The sequence below is a fragment of the Heterocephalus glaber genome, unplaced genomic scaffold (genome assembly GCF_053883595.1).
Source record: "Heterocephalus glaber isolate CG9 unplaced genomic scaffold, H.glaber_assembly_v1.0 deba00001461, whole genome shotgun sequence".
NCBI classification, from domain to species: Eukaryota; Metazoa; Chordata; class Mammalia; order Rodentia; family Bathyergidae; genus Heterocephalus; species Heterocephalus glaber.
This window is the reverse complement of record NW_028258308.1, coordinates 33,759,136-33,780,532: the sequence shown is the minus strand read 5'-3', so window position 1 is coordinate 33,780,532 and position 21,397 is coordinate 33,759,136. Positions and strand designations below refer to the sequence as shown.

The 21,397-nt window shown below is 35.7% G+C and overlaps 1 long non-coding RNA gene across 1 annotated transcript in view; it reads right to left on the bottom strand.

Moving 5' to 3' along the window:
- Nucleotides 1–306: 306 nt before the first annotated feature.
- LOC147826790 (uncharacterized) overlaps nt 307–21,397 on the bottom strand; it is a 66,251-nt gene continuing 45,160 nt past the window's right edge. The window contains exon 3 of the long non-coding RNA XR_015453477.1: nt 307–2,883. This is a non-coding gene — a long non-coding RNA (uncharacterized LOC147826790). The remainder of the gene's footprint in view (nt 2,884–21,397) is intronic.

Genomic DNA, 21,397 nt, shown 5'->3' with positions numbered 1-21,397 from the left:
TTCCTTAAGTGGTTCCCTTTTTATGTAGCAACTTCATTTCTCTCTGTTTCTTTCCCTCATTCTTCTCACTTTCAAGATCCTAAGAATCTTGGAGTTTTCTTCCCCACTGAAATAAATATCCCTTCAAAATATCTAACAAGGTTTAGGAAAAAGAAGTTTAGCAATTATATATATTATATATATTATATATAATATATATTATATATATAATATATATATTATATATATTATATATAATATCAATTATATATCAATTATATATAATATAGTATAAATTATATATTATATATAATTTATTCAGTACCTATTATGCTCCAAATAACACTATGGGATTTGCAAATTTTAGCCCCTTTCATTCTTACAATAGCTCTCTGACACATTATAGTCAGTCTCATTAGACAGAGAAGGAAGCCTGGGCTAACAAGGAGGATGAAAGATTTACCCAAATCTCCATAAATAGGAAGTAAAGGAAGAGGTTTGCTATGTTAGCATTTGGAGTTTAAAGCTTTTTCTCAAAGCAATAGTGAAGACTGCAGCTAGTAAACAAAGTTGTATACAAGCTCATTGTTCTTCTTCATGTTTAAATGAGCTGGTGCTTGTTATCATAAAAAGTTCCCCATGCTGGGCTGTCTCCATGGCAACTGTGAGGACAGGAGTGCAGCCCTGAGGGCAGCCAGGGAGCCTAGGAGCTGAGCCTCCGAGATAGAAGTACAGGAAACCTCAAGGAACAAAGCCAAGACACCATGCCCCAGCCCCTCACTTGGCTTGGGGAAGTTTGATAACACCTGCACTGCCTGTTTTGAGGAATGTAACCACACTCCCTCTGCCCATCCCAAGAAGCCAAGGTCACTCTCTCTGCCCCCAAATTCCATAAGGCAGCAACTGCACCCCTTCCCTTTAAATTCTTTGTTCTCTCCCTGCTCTACACTGACTCTCCTTTGGACTCAACCCCCTTGCTGGCACCCGAAAATTAAATAAACAAGCTTCATTGCTCACACAGTCCCTGCCCATGTGGTCTCTCTTTAATACATTCATATTACTAATATATATGAAAGGTGCTGGACTCAATTATTCTTAAATGTGAAATTTTCATTTTCTTCTTGAGTTTCTTGATGCTAATGAGAAAGCTTTAGGGAACTTACCTAGGGAACATATACAAATACTAACTATGACCATCTGGACATAATGCCCTAATTGTATTTGACTTGGTGGTGATTTTAACTGTAGACTATGTGGGGATAAATTATGTGTCTCCAGTTGGGGTTCACTGTATAATGGAAACAACACAGAACTAAGAAGAAATAGTACACTTGAATTCTGCTCTCAGTTTTGCCATCTATCAGGTGAGTGGTCCTAAACCTGAATTTGTTCACTGGTAAAGCCAAAGTTTTAGAATTTCAAATTTTCCTTCTAATTTTCATAATTTATATTTAATAAGTTTTTTCTAGACTTCAAAATCAACTTGTTCAAGCAGCAAAACTCTGCTCATGCTCGGGGCTGATCCTGATGTAGCATTCCTCTATATTACTGAGGAATTTGGTAACAAGATAGAGAATGAATGGTGCATGTGTGTAGGTCTGGAAAGATGCTTGGACATCCACACACTGCTCACTTCATTAGGCCCAAGCCTTCCAAGTACAATTAGCAGAAATATCGGAAGCCTTGTTATTATTGTGGCAATAGACAGACACCTAAGAATAATTCTCACTCTGATTAATGAAGGATATTTTAATTACATCAAAGATGCTGTAGTTAAAAATAAGCTATATTTAATAAATTGGTATTAAATAGACATTATATGACTATGTGATTTAACAGACATTTGGTATGGTTTGGATATTAAATGTCCCCAAAGGTTCATGTAATAAAGTCTTGGTCACCAGCCTGTGACAATATTGAGAGGCAATGAAACCTTTAGAACATGAAGCCTGTAGGAGAACGGGTATTCAGGGTATGCTCTGATGGGGCTATCAGGGCAACAGCCCCCTTTCCCTTCCCCTCTCCTTTTAATTTTCTGAACACCCTGAGGTGAACAAGTTTCCCCTGCCACATGCTTTTGTTGTGATTGCTGCCTCAGTACAGGCTCAAAAACAATGGGCCAAATTCTACAAACAACAAAGGAACCAAACAATAGAAACTTCTGTAATCATGAACGAAAATAAGTCTTTCCTCCTGATAAGTTGATTTTCTCCAGTATTTTGTCACAGTGATGGAAATCTGACACAATAATATTGTCCTGTGCTATCTGAATTAGTTATTATTGATGCTGTGATAAGTTATCACAAATTTGGTGCCTTAAAACAATATGAATATTTATCTTACCTCCCTGGAAATGTGAAGTTTGGAATGGGTCTCACAGATGTGAATTAAGAAGCCAGGGGGATGTCCTTTCTATAGGTTCTAGGGTAGATTTGCTTCTCAGCTTTTTTCAGATTTTTCAGGATGTCTATATTTGTTGGCTAGTGAAATTCCTTCTTCCATCTTCACAGCTAGAAATGGTAGGTGAATCTTTGTACCTTCTTTTTATGTCTCCTTGCACATTTAAGAAAATTGGCAATTACAATGACCCAGCTGGATAATCCAGAATTACATCTCTATTTTAAGGTCAACTGATTAATAATGACTATTCTTGAATGTGTTTCTTACTAAATTCAGGTGTTCTCAACCTGACAGGATTAAGAGGTGAATCCTTAAAAAAGTGATCAGGCCTTGAAGGCAGGACCCTGAGAAATAGATTAAAGGACTCACAAGAGACTTCTGCACCATCAGTAGTTTGTTCTCTTCTGCCAGCGTAGGACAATGTTGTTTTATTCCAAAGAATGAACTTCTCACCAGACCACTGAATAAGCTGGTCCCTTGATGTTGGACTTCCAGCCTTCAGAACTGTGAGGAAATAAATTTGTTTTTTTTAATAAATTTCTCAGTCTCATGTATTTCATTGTAGCAGTATAAATAGACTAAGACAGTAACCTTAGTTCCATCTACAACTCCATGTATCATAACATATACCATTTATGGGTTTCAGGAACTAGGGTGTGAACATCTTCAGAGGATCATTGTTTTGCCTACTACACTGCCAATGTTTCTTCTGGGTTAAGATTTTTGGTATGACTCTATAATTAGATATATATTTATCTACCTACTGTATTCACAACACTTTATAAACCTACAATGGAAGAGCTTATTAAATATAACATCAATCTCTATCAAGCTTTTATAAACTTGCAGTGAAAGTGGGCACTAGCATAGGAATAAAGAGTCATTCCTTTCATAGCTAATTAAGTTGGCTTCATCAATAAATTAAACAAAAATTAAGGACTTGTATATATTTCAAGAGCACTCAGGTTGTCTTTATAGGAAAGAGATACTGATATTTTTAACACAGTAGTTGTTTAAGACCATCCTGGGACCACTTCTGAAGTTTGCAAGATTTACTCTTTCACTAGAACATCTACTAAATGAATCAACCTAATAAATGTGGCCCATTAAAGGCCAAACATTTTATCTCTTACCTGAAAGATCTCAATATGGTACATTGTGAATTTTTCACCATAAGACTGAATGTGAACATAAATAAAGCTAAGTAGAACTGCTATTATTTAGCATTATGAATAAGGGAACTGACTAACAATAAAAAATCAAGAATGATTAACTGTAACTCTTAATGGCTTTGGAGCAGCTGGAGCCAAAAATCAATATACAGGAGTCAAAGAATGTCAATCTACTTATTTTCCCTAGGAAAATTCTCCAGTTCTTCTGGGTTTCCTAATGCTCTTGTCTTTCAAATGCCAAGTGAGAAATAGCTGTCATTTTTATCTTCAGGTTAGGTCAAATGAAAGGAAATGCCAAAATGGGAAACAAATCTCTAATAGCAGCTAGAAAATTGCTCTATATTATTTGCTTATACACCTAACTTTGAGACTAAAAATAAATTCTGATTTATGTATCTAGTATGAATTTTAACATTTTAAACACAACATATACTTAAATTTCAATTAGATATTTATTTTAAGTGACTTTAAAAATAATATACTGATGAATAATGAAAGAAGAATAAACAATTTTTATTCTTCACTGAACATGATTTTTCTGACAGGTTTATGTACAATAGAATAATCAAATTTCAATTTTTTTAAATAATGGAGTAAATAACATATACAGTTTCAGTAACTCTAACCAGTAATTCTAGTGTTCCACTGACCTAGCTTCTCTATATATCTTTCATTATGAACATGTTATTATTCAAAGTATTAAAGAGATCTCTGTAACATTAGCCATGACATCTGAAGAAGGTCGGAGAGCATATATTCTGATGAGTTCATCATATAAAAAGGTTATCTAAGACACTGATTGAAATTTTATGGACTTTCCCTAGAGTAAGGTCAAGCTGGGTCCAGAAATGTCAGACTACCAGATCCGTGTTTTTCCTGTAACCTCAAGCTGAATTCACTTGCACTGCACTACTGGAGTCGTCCTAAGGTGACCTGTCTGTGTGTCACATATGGTGGTCAGTTGGCCATAAGGTAAAACTGCATGTAACTATATCCACAAGCTGGTTGATTATTATAAAAACAAAAATTGACCAGTGTGATTAAATTAGCATGCACGTTAAAATATAATGGCTAAATTGAAGAAACAAATTCAGAGTCCTTCCCATGAACAAAACCTGAAAAAATAAAAGATGTTTATAGACCAAATATGTCTGGAGCCTTTATCTGACTACCATATGTACATATAACATTTGTGCCTTTCTTTTATCAATTCTATTTTCCTTTATATAATTTGATATTTTATGAGAGTAAACTCAGTCCATCCAGCAGAATAGAGACATGACAAGAACTGTTCTCTATAGTAGGATAAGATTAAGTTTTCCAATTCAAAATAAATTTGGGATGTGACTGAAATAGAAGCATGGGATTTGTTATACTCATGGTCCTGTTCAAATTTATCCAGGGATTTAATTTTATGTTCACAGCATTTAAAAAAAATTAATAATACATTTATAATTTTGCACGTTAATTACAAATATTACTAATTATATATGAAGAGTCACATTCTTCAGTAAGCTCCTCTCTCCCAGGTGATATTTAGCCTTGCAAGAACCCACAGTATAGATTTGAGTGTCATTTTATAAATAATGAGATTAAGACTCAGGGTTTAAAAAAATACTAAAATGTTGTAGTACGATTTGGAATCCACAAATATCTAATTCCAAAGACTAATCTATTAGCACCACAACAGTAATTTAAAAATGCTTCCTTCTTTGAGCAAAACTCTTTTGGTGAATTCTTCCTAGGAAGGCTGGCGTAATCAACAGACATGGCAGGGTTCCTCTGATAGAAGCTGGGGTGAGAGGTACCTTGAAGCCCCCAGACCCTGTCCTTCCCCATCTCCCCATTGCTCTGCAGCAGCCTCAGAAACATCTTTCTGGAGTCTTGCAGCTAGAAAAACACTGCATTACAGCAAACTCCTGTCTTCTCACTTTTATCAAAATTTCTCTATGGCTCCTCCAAGATGAGATTCTAGAAGGACTCCGAGGTATTGCAATTGTGGATGGAGCCAGAACAAGCCTTCAAGGGCACCTAACCCAATATCCTCACTCTGTATGGGGAAATGCAAGCCTAAGAACAAGCAGCTAGCAAATGGCAGGGCTTGCATCCACGTCACCTGACTTTAAATCCTGGGACCTTTCAAGTACAGCTGAAGTTTGATGGGTGTACTTGATCTTCTTGATGGGCCAGGTATTACCAGGGAGTTTGGAGATAACACACACCTATTAATTACTCTCACAGCACTTTGTACCACTGTAATTATTTATCAGTACGTTTCTTTACATTCTGTTTCCCTCTCTAAACTATAAACTCCTTGGGGATAGAAATAGTGTCATTTTTACCTATGTATTCTCTAGCACCACACATACGAAAGTCTTTGATTCTTTGTCAAATGCATGAATACTGCTAAAAGCATATTTGGAAGGAGGAATGCTTTCTTCTCCAAGTCTCCTTATGAAAAGAAAACATTCCAAGGAAATCTAACACACAGATTCACCCTCTGATGAAGCCTACTAAACCATTCAAGTTAAAGTGTAAAGCCCTTCTCTAAAAAAGCCCTAAAACTATTAAGTGGCTCAATGAAAAGCATTTTCAACTGAAGTCATTTAATCTGCTTTTCATAACCAGAAAGCCTCAAAAAACTACATGTGATACAGTGACATATTAGTATAAAAATTACAAAATCCAAGACTTCAGTTCAGTTGGGAAGGAATGAAGTACATAGGATAGTTCCTAATTTCTATAATTTGGGGGAGGGGGAGTTTGGATTTATGGATTTTCAGTTTGTTTGGTTTTAATTTATCTTCCACATTAAACATAACCAGAATGCTATTTTGGGGGTGGTAGTGGCAGCATACTGTAACCTTGCTTCTGTCCCAAGCATTGTATTGCATATACTGTTCCCTCTATGACTAATCAAGTTTATCCTTTACAGTCAATAGCTAAAAAGCTTACTTCAGCTAAACTATTTGTAGATAAAATAAAAGAAAACAACATTATTTAGGTCATTTTTTTTCATGCACCAAATTTACTTTCACTCAAAAAAAAATCCTATTTCCATAAACAAAGTATGAAAAAGATTTCTGGCTTCCTTCCTGCTCTCCAACAGAAGTCCCCCCCCCCCATCATTGTTTATGTTGTAAGAAACCCTGCTCTGTTGGCACTAGGCATGAGCAGGCATCTCTGGAGGTGTGCCTTGGAATTCTCCACTAAGAACCAGAGCCCAGGGTACTGAGGCCCAGGGGAGGCTTGAGTGTGGGAAGAGGATCAAAATCACTTATACCCCAGGGAAAAGGAAAGGAGATCAGATGAAAGAGAACAGAATTCTAAATACTTTGGTAATTTTCAGTTTCCCATCATGCTGTAGTTAACATTGACAACATGTAGTAGAATATGCTATTTGGTATATTACGTAATTATCAGAAGTGAGATATCATAAAATGCCCAAATAAAACCAGTATGTGGAATAAATATATATTCTGGCATTAATACACTTAAGCCTTGGATTGCTCATTATGTCCCTGAAAAATATGTCATCTATAAATCATTTGATGTAACTGCAGACTGTCACTTGTAGTGATGAACTCAAAATAGCATGGCAAAATATTTTTTGTCAGATTCCCTGAAATTTTTATTGCTGAGACCCAGTGTCACCAGGTGTTATGAATAACCAGGCAACTTTAGCATTTCAGACCTACCCTACTTTGACGGTCTCTGGATTTAGAATCCATTTTATCAATTATTCAGGCTCTTTGGTTCTGCTATTGATCAGATTTTGGCTCTTAGCATCCCCATTACAGAATGGGAAAAGGATCCAAATTTGCTGCATTTTCCCATATTTAATAAAAAATAGGATTTTTCTCATATCTAAAACCATGCACTATTTATAAAAAGAGAGAAAATCGCTTCAATTTTTATAAAAACAAGGCTGTGCTATGTAAGAAAAAGACCATGGGATTTGCAATCAGAGGACCTGGGGCTGTGGAGACAGGCTTGGGTCATTTTGCCAATTACTGAACCTCTGGCAACAAATTTAACTGATAAGAATTTCAGCTTCTTCATCTGTAACAAGGATTATAAGTATCAGCCTTGGGCATTATTGTGATGATCAAATCAAAGAAGTTCATTACATTAAAGTTTTATGCATTGTAAAGTGCAATATAAACGTTGTTTTGCATTTACCACCACTTAAAAATCCCACTCACTGTTCTTTCTAGGGTTTTCATTTATAAAATGTAACTATATTGTTTCCATCAGCATTTAAGGTTTAACAGAGAAATGGAGAGAAGAGAGGAGAGGGAAGAAGAAGGAAAAGAGAAGGGAGGCAGCCTGGAGAAGGTGAGAGACCAATGAAGCAGAGACAGAGAGGTGGAGGAGGGACAAGGGAGAGAGGAGAGTAAGGGAGAGGAGTATGGAGATAGTTTGAGCTAAGAGCTAAGCATCTCTAATCACACAGCCTCTTGCCATCCTCCCCACTCTGGACCCCTATTCCACAAACACTCCGTCAGCCTTTGCCTTCCAAGCATCCATACTGTCCCTTCAGCAACTCAGTGTGCTTTAACAGATATTTTCTACAATCGATTCTTTCTTTCTGCAGCTACACAGTTGACACATTTCTCAGCAAAACCTCATGTTTTTTATTTTGTTTTTTCAGTTCAGTGAAGGCTTAACCACAATCATCCCACTCTATGGGTCGTGTTCTAAACAAGTCAAAGAGCCTTGCCTACATTCCCCTGAAGCCCTGTGGTCCTGCAACTAGTCTGCAACCTTGGATCTCAGACTATTATCTTTCAAATCCGCATTATTTCCCCGTCACCTCCTGCCACATCCTTCTCCATTCTATCCCATCCTTGTTATGTTCCTCTTCTCTTTATGTTCTTTTTGCCTAGGGTGAAGGCATTCATCTTCTTCCTTGATCAGATGGGACTTCCTAGCTTCTACTATCAAGGCATGTTCTTTGTGAACCAGGCACATTCAAACCAACTTCCCAAAGTCTGTCATTAGGTGCTTTAAAATACACGAGACCCTGTAATTACTTACTAAGATGTAATCCCTGTTTCACATCTAGGGAGTCTACAAATGCAAACACTGAGGGGTAAACAAGTTCTACAACTACCCACAAAAACATGAAGGGTCAGCCATTGACACTTGCAACGAGATTCTGTTTCTTTTTAATGTTTAGTAAGTTTATTATACTCTTCAGTCTTTATTTTCTAAATTGTCATATGATATTTATGCTTATTTATGTTTGTACCTTCAATACAATGTGTTTTTAGCTCATCATCTTGAACTGTTTTAACTTAACTTATTTTGTCCTTGCTGATCAAAACCCAAGTGCCTGTATTTCTTAACTATCATTAAGCAAGGCAGAATGCAAAATTATGAAAGCCAAACAGTTTCAAAGGGATCCTTTTGCCAAAGCATGCTACACTAGAAGTGGTTCATGGCACTAAAAGTTTTTAAAAATCAGACAATTTACTGTAATCATATTTCACCTAATAGAGTCCAGGATTCAAACAGTTTCAGAAAATAAGAATTGACAATAAACCTAGACTACTTAATCCTGAGATTTCTTGAAAACTGTCAGAATTTTTCATTTCCAAGGCATTATTTCTGAGATTCTATTTAACAGCAATGTATATCTAACACGAGAATGCACAGGACAAAACCAAAAAAGTATGCCAAGTATATCACGGACCAGCTGCTGTGGCCATTCTTTTGGCCAGAGTGTAGTCTTTTAGGTGGATGTACAATTTAAATGCATTACTGTCTGAAACTATATCATCCAGGTCACAAATGTAAAATTCATTGTCAAAGTTCAATGGAAACTTTTCTGTCTTCTCCTTAATCATGATATCAAGGGCTCTTGATTTCCTCCCATCTGACTGACTGCTTCTTCTCATCTTTGCTGCTTCCCTCCTGTATTACCTCTGACTATGGGAGATCCCAAGGCCTGGTTCAGGATTCACTTATCTTCTGTATCTATGTTCTCTACCTGGGTCATCTCACCCAGTTAATTATCTTTAAATAAATCTATACCCCAATGATATCCAAATTTATATCTCTAATCACAATTTCTTCAACTTCTTCATGAGTTCCAGACTTATCTAGGTGATTGGTTACATCTTTAATTAGATTCTTGGACCTCTTAAATTAATGCAATTTTCATCCCTCCACTAAGCCTCCCCAAATATTTCCTAACTCATATTGGGCCACTACCATTCATCTGGTTACTCACATTACAAATAGGCATTACTCTTAGTTGGTTTCTGTCCTTCCCTAACTATATCTAATTCTTTGATAAATTCAAACTACCTCTGAAATAAGTGCCAATTTCTCCTCTTATTTTAGACTCATCTACTAGTTCCACTCTAACCTCAAATCCTCTCTTTCCTGGATCACCAAGACCCTATCCTGACTCCACGTTTCTTCCTCTATCTTCCTACAGAACAATCAGAATGATCTTTTAAGATCTAAGTCAATTTGTGCCATTTATTTTGCTTAATCCTATCTGTTGGTTTCCAAGTGAACTTCAAATATAATGCAAATTCCTGTCACTACCTCTCCACCAGCCTTGAACAGTGGACTCTGAGCACATTGGCTGGACTCATTCTTACCTGGAGCCTTTGCATCTACTGTTCCCTTTGCCTGGATACATTTCCTAGTATGGATGGTTCTTTTTGGCTATTTGGGTTCCCTCCTCAGAGGACCTCTCCCAGAGAGGCAAACTAAAGTATCTCCAGCCACTCCTCATTGTGTTACCTTACTACATTCTTATACCCACAGGATTTTGTCTTCTATTCCTTCCAAATCAGTGGGGAAGGGGGCTTGGGGTCTATAATACAAAAGGAGAAAATCATTTTCTTTCATTTGTACTAATTTTAATAACTGTTGATATTACTATAATCAAGGCATTATGGGATGCATAACAATTAATTCATTTTGTTCTGATATTCTTTGCCCAGCAGAGAGTTACAGATGGCAGTCATACTCATAGTCTTATTGTTATTTATTCTTCCCAAAACTTTTCTAAAACATGTGTAATCATCTAAGTGTTATTCTTCCTGTATGGACAATTATAAAGAGGTCCTCTAAATGTATACCACATTACATGTTTTCTGACATTACTCCAAATCATTACTCTTTGCCCAAGTCATTGTGAAAAGAATTTAGAAACACTTCAATAATAAGTAACATGTAGATTGAAATAATTAAATGTCTACAATTTTATGTTTATGCAAATGTTTGGAGTTATACAGGCAACTAACTATAAGATGTAGGGACCAGAATCTGATAAAATGTCACCATTGTTCACCATGAGACATTATCAGTGAGCCCGGTTATTCCTCTCAACCCAACTTACACCCTCCTCAGCATGCTATGTTGGAAATAATGAATCTATAGCTGATGTTGAAGAATGCTATAGTTAAAAATAAAAATCAGAAAGCAAATTTACAAGCAAGTGGAATTCTACACTATTTTTTCTTTTTAAATAATTGTATCATTACTGTTTAAAACCATTCAGAGCAACCTTTGAGGGAAAAAATAAACTTTTTTCTGGGTAGAAAGAGAAGATAAACACCTTGTCAAGGTGTTAGTTTTGAGGTGACGGAACCAAACAAAAGGTGGGAGACAAACATTTTGCTAAAATTCTCAAGGAAGTACCTCAGAAATTGGGAAAATTACATCGTGGTTTCACTATAGAATTAATATTAGATACTTCTTGACAAAGCAATTCCAAATCAGCAAGTAAGGAAATCTCTTTAACGTTCTTCACTAAGCTTTTCAACAATTTACACTACTCCTTTTCTGACATTTAAAAATATATGTTGGGATGACAGGCTATTTCAAGGGTTGTATATATTTTGGGAACAAAATTTTATATTTTACTTTAATTTTTAAATATTTTACATTTTAAACTTTTATGAAAGACTTTAGTACCTTTGTTTTCCAAGATACATGTTTACTTTCAATTTCTGGTCATCTCATCTAGGCATAAAGCTTCAAGCAACGTGTTCATAGGAACATTAAAGATGAGTAAACTCATTGGATCAAGGCCCTAGTCCCTTCACCCAAAGGGGCTCAGACAATCACTGTCACCAGTTTTGTCCAGATTCCCACTTTTGCTTGCTGGGTTTCCTTTTTCTGGCTGTTCCTGGCTAGACTTGATCTTGAATGGTTCACATTATCACCTCAGGCAACTTGCTTTCAGATCTCAACAACTCTTGGCCCTCCTCCTTTCCAATTCTTTTCAACCTCCATTGTTTACCAACTTGGTGCATCAGTACCAACTTGCAGCCTGAATGTGACCCCTACTGGAATCTGGCTTTTGTGAGTTTCACATTGCCACTAGCAATTTACCATGGCCTTGGATATGAGACAGTGTGTGAGAATAATGAAACCCGGTACAGTAGCAATGAGGATACCTTCTAACTAAAATCATACTTAGGTTTCTTCCCAGTTATTTGGATGAGAAAAGGTAAAAACGTACACTCGACAAGGTTAACACTCACCTCTATCATCTTATTTTACTTTCTTTATTATGACTTCAAAATGCCTTTTCTCTCCCCACTCCCTTCATTCTATGACCCTCTGTACATGTCATTGAAAAATAAAACAGTATGTTTATTAGCCACTTAGAGACCATAGGAATGACACAAATCATGGAGCCAATGCCTTCACTTGACACAAGAGGAAATGGATATTTTTAGCTTCTCTGTACCATGAAAATGTAACAATTTCTTTTTAAAAGTTGCTTGTTTTATGATTGTGGTGGTGGTGGTGACAGTGGTGGTGACAAATGCAGACTAAAGTAAACCAAATGAAGAGATCTCTGAGCTTAGACTAAGAAGACAGGAGCCCTGAAACCACCTCAACTTGTCCTCAGTTGTGTCACTGTGTGCAAGTCACTTCTCTCCACCCTCAGGTTGGTATTGGTGGTGAGAGGACAGATTCGGCTCAGGTCTCTCCTCCAAGGTCTCTCTCCTTTGAAAGTTCAAGTATCTCTTATGACAAAGCTCATAGTTTCAAAACTATTCTCAAACAAAGACTTCATAGAATTTAGTCCAAAACTATGATTTGATTTACTTTCAGCCATTTATAATTTGTCAATATCTGAAACAGTGTTAAAGTTACTAAGTAACACGTACAGAACACTATAAATCTCTGAGCACTTACGGCTTTTAAAATTTACTTATCTATGGAAGATATGATTCTGGCAGAAAATACATTCAAAGAGGTTAAATCCTTCTCCAATGTCTTCCAGCCTTTGGGGAAAGATTCTAAACATGAACATTTTGTTGACAGATTTATGCTCTTGTCAGCAAGGAAGAGCTTCCTCATAAATTGACAAATGTAACTACTACTACTATAAGTATTAATGATAATAAACTAGTTCTGCTTCACAACATACATAATAAAGCCATAGTAATACTTGGGACACATATGACAAAAAAGTCATGTCTTTTATTTCCAGAAAGTTTTCCCACAGTGATGTCCTTACAGCTTCCTATCATACACATATGTCCCCCTCTCTCTCCCCCACCCCCACTTGCTCCATCCCCCTATATTTGTCCTTACCAAAAGTGGTGGGCTCCCTCATTTCCCCATTTTCAGATGTACATACCCTATAATCATTGAGATTTAACTTTTAATTTTTAATGCATGGGACTTCTGTTATTCTTCAGCTCATACTCTTCCCCTTAATCATTTGCTCACTGAGCACTGTCATCTTGCTGGCAAGAGGAGAGTTCTGCCCTCTTTTACCACAGAAATCTGTAGTATGAACTAAAAGTTATACAAGATGACTGTTGTCCAGCAAGAAAAAAGAATGCTCTTTTTTCTTCTATTTTTCTCTTTGAAAACAATTTTTGAAACAGTTTATCCATTATTATTATTAGTAGTAGTAGTAGTATAGTATTGCTTTTCCACAGATAAGAACAAAATACTCACATTTGATATGTAAAAGTTGCACAATTTACTACCCAGCAGAAAACTCTCTTCTATCTACTAAGTGGGTCACATTGAAGAGCCAAGAAGGCCTTCTTACAGAGGTACATTCTTGTCATTGCCAAGAGCCACATGTAAAATATGCCCCAAGCTAAAAGAGCATGTCACCACATTCCAGCAGTTTTACCAAGGTGTGTGAATAGACCAGTACTGGTGTGCATAGGATGCGTCACAAGTCTGTAGTTAAAAACTGCTTTTCTCCTCCCTCCAGTATGCATGTGTGTGCACAAGACAAACACAAACACACATACACACATATTTTCACATCCAAAAAAATGCAAACATTTTGACAAGGATGTAACATTTGTTTTCTTGATTGTTTAGAGACCAAAATAGGTAGTGTGTGTGGGAAGCAGTGCACCTTAATAAAAGGAATCTGAAACAGGCATGAAAACCTTGGGTTCTTGTCCTACTTAAGCCACTACCTGTTTGACACTAAGAAAGTAATTTCTTGCATTAGATCAATGTATTCTAAGGCAGAAGACTGAGAGATTACATCTGATAACTTCTAAATCTCCTTTCAGATATAATTTCTGTGAATTCAAGAAACAGGTAGAGGGCTGGAGTACAGTCAGTGGTAAAGTGCTTATTTAGCAAACAGAAGCCCTCAGTTTGATCACCAGCACTCAAAAATAAAAGGAGTAAACAGATCAGGAAAGGCATTTATGCTCAGATGGCCTGTTAACAATGTCAAAGTCCTTTTCACCAGTTACAATAGGGCTGAAGGGCTGAAAATTTACTTTTCACAATGTTTTCTTTCTCAGATCTGGTCTGGAACTTATTTTTTTGTATTATCTATTGACAACAAATACTTATTGCATGTTCATTAACTCATTGTAAGGCTCAGTGGAGGACACAGATATGACCTTGGCCCTAGCCTTCATGGGCCTTTGCTTGCATTATAGAGACAGACTGTTCACACACACTCTTCAAAGGTGTTGTGAAAGGCTATTGAGAGATACTGAAAAGTGCCATTGGTTTTCAGATGAGGTGAACTGAACACTGCCTCAAAATGAAAGGTCATTTTCCTAGTGGAAATTGCATGTGAACAGTGACTTGGAGAAAGGGCATGGCATCCACTACCTTGCAGATGAGGGTGGAATAGTAAATGGCAGAGTCAAGTCAAGGAGCTAACAGGGCAGGAAACAAACACTAGGAACATCATATCTGACTTCAACCCAGCCTTTGGTCATCAAACTTTTCTTGTGAAAACGTAGTAACATGTGACAACACGGATGAATTTGGAGGACATTATGCTTAGAGAAGCAAGTCAATCACAGGAAGACAAATACTACATAATTTTGCATATATGAGACATCTAAAACAGTAAAATTCAAAGAAGACAGTGAAATGGTAGTTACTGGGGACTGGCAGGGAAGGGAGAAATGAGTTGCTACTCAACACATATAAATTTTCAGTTATGTAAAATGTTAAGAGCTACTGTACAATATTGTATTTATAGTAAGCAATGCTGTATTTTTATATTTAACATTTTGTTAAAAGGATAAAGATCATAATAAATATTCTTACTGTAATAATTTTAAGAACATTTAGGAAAACTGAGGTATTATTTCTTTCCATATAAAAAATGAAAGTTGCACCATCATTATTGTTCATAAGATTGTCTTGATTTAATTCAGCAAATGTGGGTAAGTGAAATTTATGACATTAATTTTTAAAACAATCAAAAATACATATCAATTGCTCTCCTTATCTTGAATGTTCTTATATCACTTTCTAAATTACAATTTCCTCAACCCAACTTTACTTAACATGTTGGAATTTTGGTTTTTAGAGAAAATGGACCCCCAAAAAGAAGTGCTTTGGTAAGTTAATACCGGTTGTTACAATAAACAGATCTCCTCACATGAGTTTATATTGGTCTGAGAGACACTATGCTATAAACAAACTGAGATGCCCAAAGTTTGTAAATGGCATTCACATTCCCAGAGTTTACAGAACTTGCTGAATATTCTTCACTAAGTACAAAGAAACCCAAATAGGTGACCTCCAAGGGTGAAATTAAGAAGTTTATCTAAATGTACTAATTCTCTTAGAAATATTGTGCCTCACCTCTTTGGTAAAGTGGCTTCAATTATTTGGATGATGTGAATTGTGTAGGCTAAAACTACACATAATTTTAACTGGGCAAATAAAGTCTCTTACTTTTCTTTATATTTTTATAACATTCATTCTAAAATATCAAAGGTACACTAGGTCACACCCTTCAAATTGTTAAAACAAAACAAAACAAAACAAAAAAAGAATCCACTAAAACCCCCATTTACAAGAGAGTTCCAATAAACCTAGCATTGAAATAATGTTATGATAACATCTTTCCTACTCCATGCGAAACTGGCAACTCTCAGGAATGCCCTTAAGCCTTTCTGTGTCTTCTGGTGTCTTCTGTGCACTTCACAGGACTCTGCCTGAAGGGTCCCCTCTTCTACTGAAGAGCATAGTACATATAAGATGATGTAAGAACCAGGAGCTAAGAGCCAGAGTGTAGCTCTGGCAAGTGTCACACCTGAAGGACCTCTAACTTTGTGTGGTGCCATTCACTTTAGGTCAACAGCTCCCAAGATGATGACTTTAGACATGCGGCCTGAACTTCCCATCTTAATCTATATCACTGAGCTTCCCTTAAACTGTGAATACCAATTCAAATCTCAGAAATTGTTAAACTGAAAATCATCAATATAATCTGATGTGGAGCTTTCGCTTAAATTTAAATTGCAGTCAACATATATAGAATAAAGATCTTTGGAACAATGAGAGAGAACATTTCCAGTGAACACTTTAAAATTAGTATCTTCCTATTGAAAACCAGAAAGACCTAAAAAACTCTTCCCACAGAAACCATAGTTTACAAGGAAGAAATTATGAACACATTTTCTGAAGGCATTTACAAGACCACATTCATGGTAGAGAAAACCTGTAGCTCCTGAATTTCTATTGCTATCAAATGAATTAGTGTACAACTGAGAAATATCTCCACAAAAGGCAGAAATGTTCTCTCCAATAGGCAAGTATCATGAAAACTTCTGAAGATTCTCTTCTACATGCAAATTTGTTCTTATACAATGATTAGTGAAAAATAGGATGGAAAAAAATCCCATGGACTAGTGAACATCAACATTAAATGCCAGGCAGTCAGTAATGTCATAAGAAAAGGATTTAGAGTGATGGTAACATAGATATTGCCTTTTTCTTTCAAGTTAAGGGTTTAGTCAACAGACTAGTGACCAAAGGGTTTGTGAATAACTCTAGAGCATCTCTGCAATTACGTCTGTGCATATTATATCTTTAGTTATACTACAGGCCCCTGGATGTTGTAATTCATTATCTAGCCTTGGACTAACTTATCTCTATGAATTCTTTCACTATTTCAATGTACTCCTGAGCTAAAGGCAGTCCTTCAAATAGAGAGACAACATGCTTTACAGAAAAGTAGTCAAAAACTCCTGTCCTTGTCTTGACTTTGTATAGAAGGCTCCTTAGCTACACAATGTAGCTCCTCCTTCAGATGTGTCATGTAAAGGGTCTTATAACCATCCTGTCAGCTGACCTGACGTACTACAGTTTGACCATTTATTTTTTAAAGGTACAAATTTTCAACGATGAATGTCATTATACTTTATAGTTAAAATGTACCAATAAAATTTACTAAAAAATCAAACAGGAACAAGAAATTGCTAATACTCCAGCTACCTCTACGAGTAATGATGTCCTTCCCTGTCTTTGAACCAGAAATCAAATCTGTAAGCACCCATGAAATTGTGCCAGGCCAAACTGTCAATTTGCAAATGGAAAAAATCTTAGACATTTCTTTTCGTGGTTCTAAATAACTATACATGCTTTAAGGAATTAATAGTCCAATATACTTTTAAGCTTTCATTTCTAATTTTATTGATCTCTTATACTCTGGAATTATGTAAATATTCTGGTAAATTTTCTTTTAATATTTTTATTTTTTGGATATTCAATGTAAGTTACATTTTTGGATACTGTGAAAGAAAAATACCTCAGTATTTTCTCTTCCACATGACACTAATCTTTATTAAATAAATCAGACATTATACATTGAATTAAAAGTTTATCCTTATTATATGATCATTTCCCACATATTCTTGAGATTCTTGTGAAAATACAGCAGTGTTTTGATACACTAATTTTCTGTACATTTCATTTATTTTTTTATGTACATTTTAATTTTTACGGCATGATCATTTTTGTACTTTATTGGAGGTGTTTTGTCTATTATCTAAATTATTTATTGTTCTATTATTTAAAATGATTTTACCTACTCCAAAAGAAATCCTTGAAATGCTGTGTACAATTACATTATATTATGTAACATTTTTGACTGATTGCTATTTTTGTGATAATATAGCTTATCTAGACATTTATGGTTTGAATCCTATTTGAGTACTATGTAATAGTTCATTTTTCTTTAATGATCAAATATCTTTTATATCTAGGCTTTTATTTCTTGCTTAAATTCTTTTATTGATACATTTTACGTACACAATACATTTACATTTATCATTGGGTGTTTGTACCTGTACATGATGTATCTTGGTTCTTATTCTTTCCCCATTACCTGTGCACCCTTCACCCTCTCCACCCTATCTGATTTACATAGACTTAGTTTCCATTTTTTTCTTTTCTCATAATTTTTTCTTTCCCTTCTTTCCTTTCTCCTTCCCCTCTGACTTCCCCTATTCCTTTGGACCTTTTCCTATTTGAAATTATTAATTATTCATTTTAATCCTTATTTATACTTTCAGTTTCTCACACTAGAGAAACTATTTGGTATTTAACAAATGTGTATCCTATTTATATCACTTGGCCTCAATATGCATCCATTTAGCTATAACTGTCTCCAGTTTCTCATTCTTTATGGCTGAGTAGTACTCCACTTTATGAAAAAACCCCACATCTTCTTTATCCAGTTTACAGTTGTGGGCACTTGGGCTGTTTCCAAGCTTTAGCCATTAAGAGCTGTGCCTCTATAAACATGGGTGCACATATATCACTGTGGTATGATTCTTTTAATTCTTTTGGGAAGATACCCAGCAAGGGAAGAGCTGGGTCAAATGGGACCTCTAGTCCTAGTTCTTTGAGGTATCTCCATACTGATTTCCACTGTGGTTGCGCCAGTCTGCACTCCCACCAGCAATGGAGAAGGGTTCCTTTCTCTCCACACCCCCACCAGCATTTGTTATTGGATGATTTCTTGATAGCAGCCATTCTTTGTGGGGTGAGGTGAAATCTCAGTGTTGTTTTCATCTGCATTTCTTGAATAACCAGTGATGTTGACCACTGTTTCATATGTTTATTTGCTGCTTTTACTTCTTTGTCTGAGAAATATCTCTTCATTTCAGATGTCCATTTTTGAATTGGGTCTTTGAATTTGGGGGGTCTGATTTTTTTTCAATTCTTTATATATTCTAGATAGTAGTCCTTTGTCTGGGGTACAGCTGCTAAATTTTTTTCCCACATTGTAGGTTGTCTCTTAGCTCTGTTGGTGGTTTCTCTTGCAGTGAAGAAGCTTTTTAATAAGATGAGATCCCAGTTGTTGATTCTTTGTGCCAGTTCCCATGCTACTGAGGTTTTGTTCATAAAATCTTCAAGAGTTCTAACTATCTTCCAGCAAGTGTAGTGTTTCTGGCTTAATATTTAGATCTTTAATCCACTTCAATCTTAGTTTAGTGCATGGTGATAGATATGGGTCTAATTTTAATCTTTCACTTTTTCCAACACCATTTATTAAATAGGCTATCTTTCCTCCAGTGAGGGTGGTTGGCTCCTTTGTCAAAGATGAGGTGGCTGAGTATGTCTGGAGTTGTTTATGCATCTCCTAATCTATTCCACTGATGCTTGGGTGTTTCTTTGCCAGTACCATGCTGTTTTTATCATAGAAGCTTTGCAGTATAGTTTCAAGTTGGGGGTTGTAATACCCCCTGCCATGTCTGTGCTATCTAGAATTGCTTTTGCTATTTTAGGTCTCTTCTAGTTCTAAAAGAATTTTTGGATTGTCTTCTCTAGTTCTGTGAAGTATATTGTTGGAATTTCTATCGGCATTGCATTACATCTATATAAAAGTTTTGGAAGTATGGCCATTTTCACTATATTGGTTCTTCCTACCCAGGAGCAAGGGATGTTTTTCCATTTTCTTATATCCTCTTCAATCTCTTTTTTTCAGAGTGCTTTAGTTTTCAATGTAGAAGTCTTTTGCTTTCTTTGTTAGACTGATTCCTAGATGTTTCATTTTTTTGAATGCTATTATAAAAGGAATTGTTTCCCTAACTTCTCTCTCAGTGAGTCTGTTATTTGTGTATAAGAAGGCTATTATTTTTTGAGTGTTGACCTTGTATCCAGTTACTCTACTGAATCTGTCAATTAAGTCTAGAAGTCTTTTGGCGGAGTTTTTTGGGTCTTCTAGGTAAAGTATCATATCATCAGCAAATAATGACAGTTTAACTTCTTTCTTTCCTATTTTTATTCCTTTTATTTCTTTCTCTTTTCTAATTGCTGTGGCTAATGTTTCCAGAACTATATGGAACAGGAGTGGTGATAGTGGGCATCCTTGTCTTGTTCCTGATTTTAGTGTGAAAGTTTTCAGTTTTTGACCATTTAGTATGATGCTGGTTGTTGGTTTTTCATAGATAGCCTTAATCAGGTTGAGATAAAGACCTCTATTCCAATTTTCTGTAGGATTTTTATCATGAATGGGTGTTGGATTTTGTCAAATGCTTTTTTTGCATGTATTGAGAGGATCATATGGTTTTTGTCCTTGGGTCTGTTAATTTACGTATGTTGAACCATGCTTGCATCTCTGAGATAAATCCTACTAGGTTAGGATGTATGATCTTCTTGATGACCCTCTGTATTCTATTTGCCAGTATCTTGTTAATGATTTTTGTATCTATGTTCATTAGGGAGATTGGATTATAGTTCTGTTTTTGGCTGGGTCTTTCTCGGCTTTTGGAATCAAGGTGATGCTTGTTTCTAGAAATGAATTTGGGAGCCTTGCTTCCCTTTCAATTTCCTTGATGAGTTTAAAGAGTAAAGGCAATAATTCTTCTCTAAATGTCTCGTAGAATTCAGCAGTGAAGCCATCAGGGCTTTTCTTTGTTGGTAAATTTTTTATTACATTTTTAATTTCATTCATTGTAATTGGGGTGTTTAGAATTTCTATATCTTCTTCATTTAACTTTGGCAATTCATATGTATCTAGGAATCTGTCCATATCTTCTGTGTTTTCCATTTTATTAGAGTACAGGTTCTCAAAGTAGGTATTGATGATCCTCTGGATTTCTGCTGGGTCTGTTGTGACTTCACCTTTTTCATTCTTATTTCCATGGATTTGAGCCTTTTCTTTCCTTTTTTTGATAAGGTTGGCTAAAGGTTTATCAATTTTATTTATTCTTTCAAAAAACCAACTCTTTGATTCTTTAATTTTTTCTATTGTTTTCTTAGTCTCCATTGCACTGATTTATACTGTGATCTTTATAATTTCCTCTCTTGTATGAGCTTTGGGTTTGTATGCTCTTCTTTTTCTAGGAGCATGAGGTTCAGCATTAGGTTATTTATCTGAGTTCTCTCTGTTTTTCTAATATGGGCATTCACTGCTAACTGCTTTCATTGTGTCCCATAGATTCCTGTATGTTGTACTGGCATTATCATTTACTTGTAGAAACTGTCTAATTTCTTCTTTGATTTCCTCTGTGACCCATTCGTTGTTCAGGAGGGTGTTATTCAGTTTCCATGTGTTTGTGTGGGTTTTGCAGTTTATTATGTTATTGATCTTCAATTTTATTGCACTATGGTCT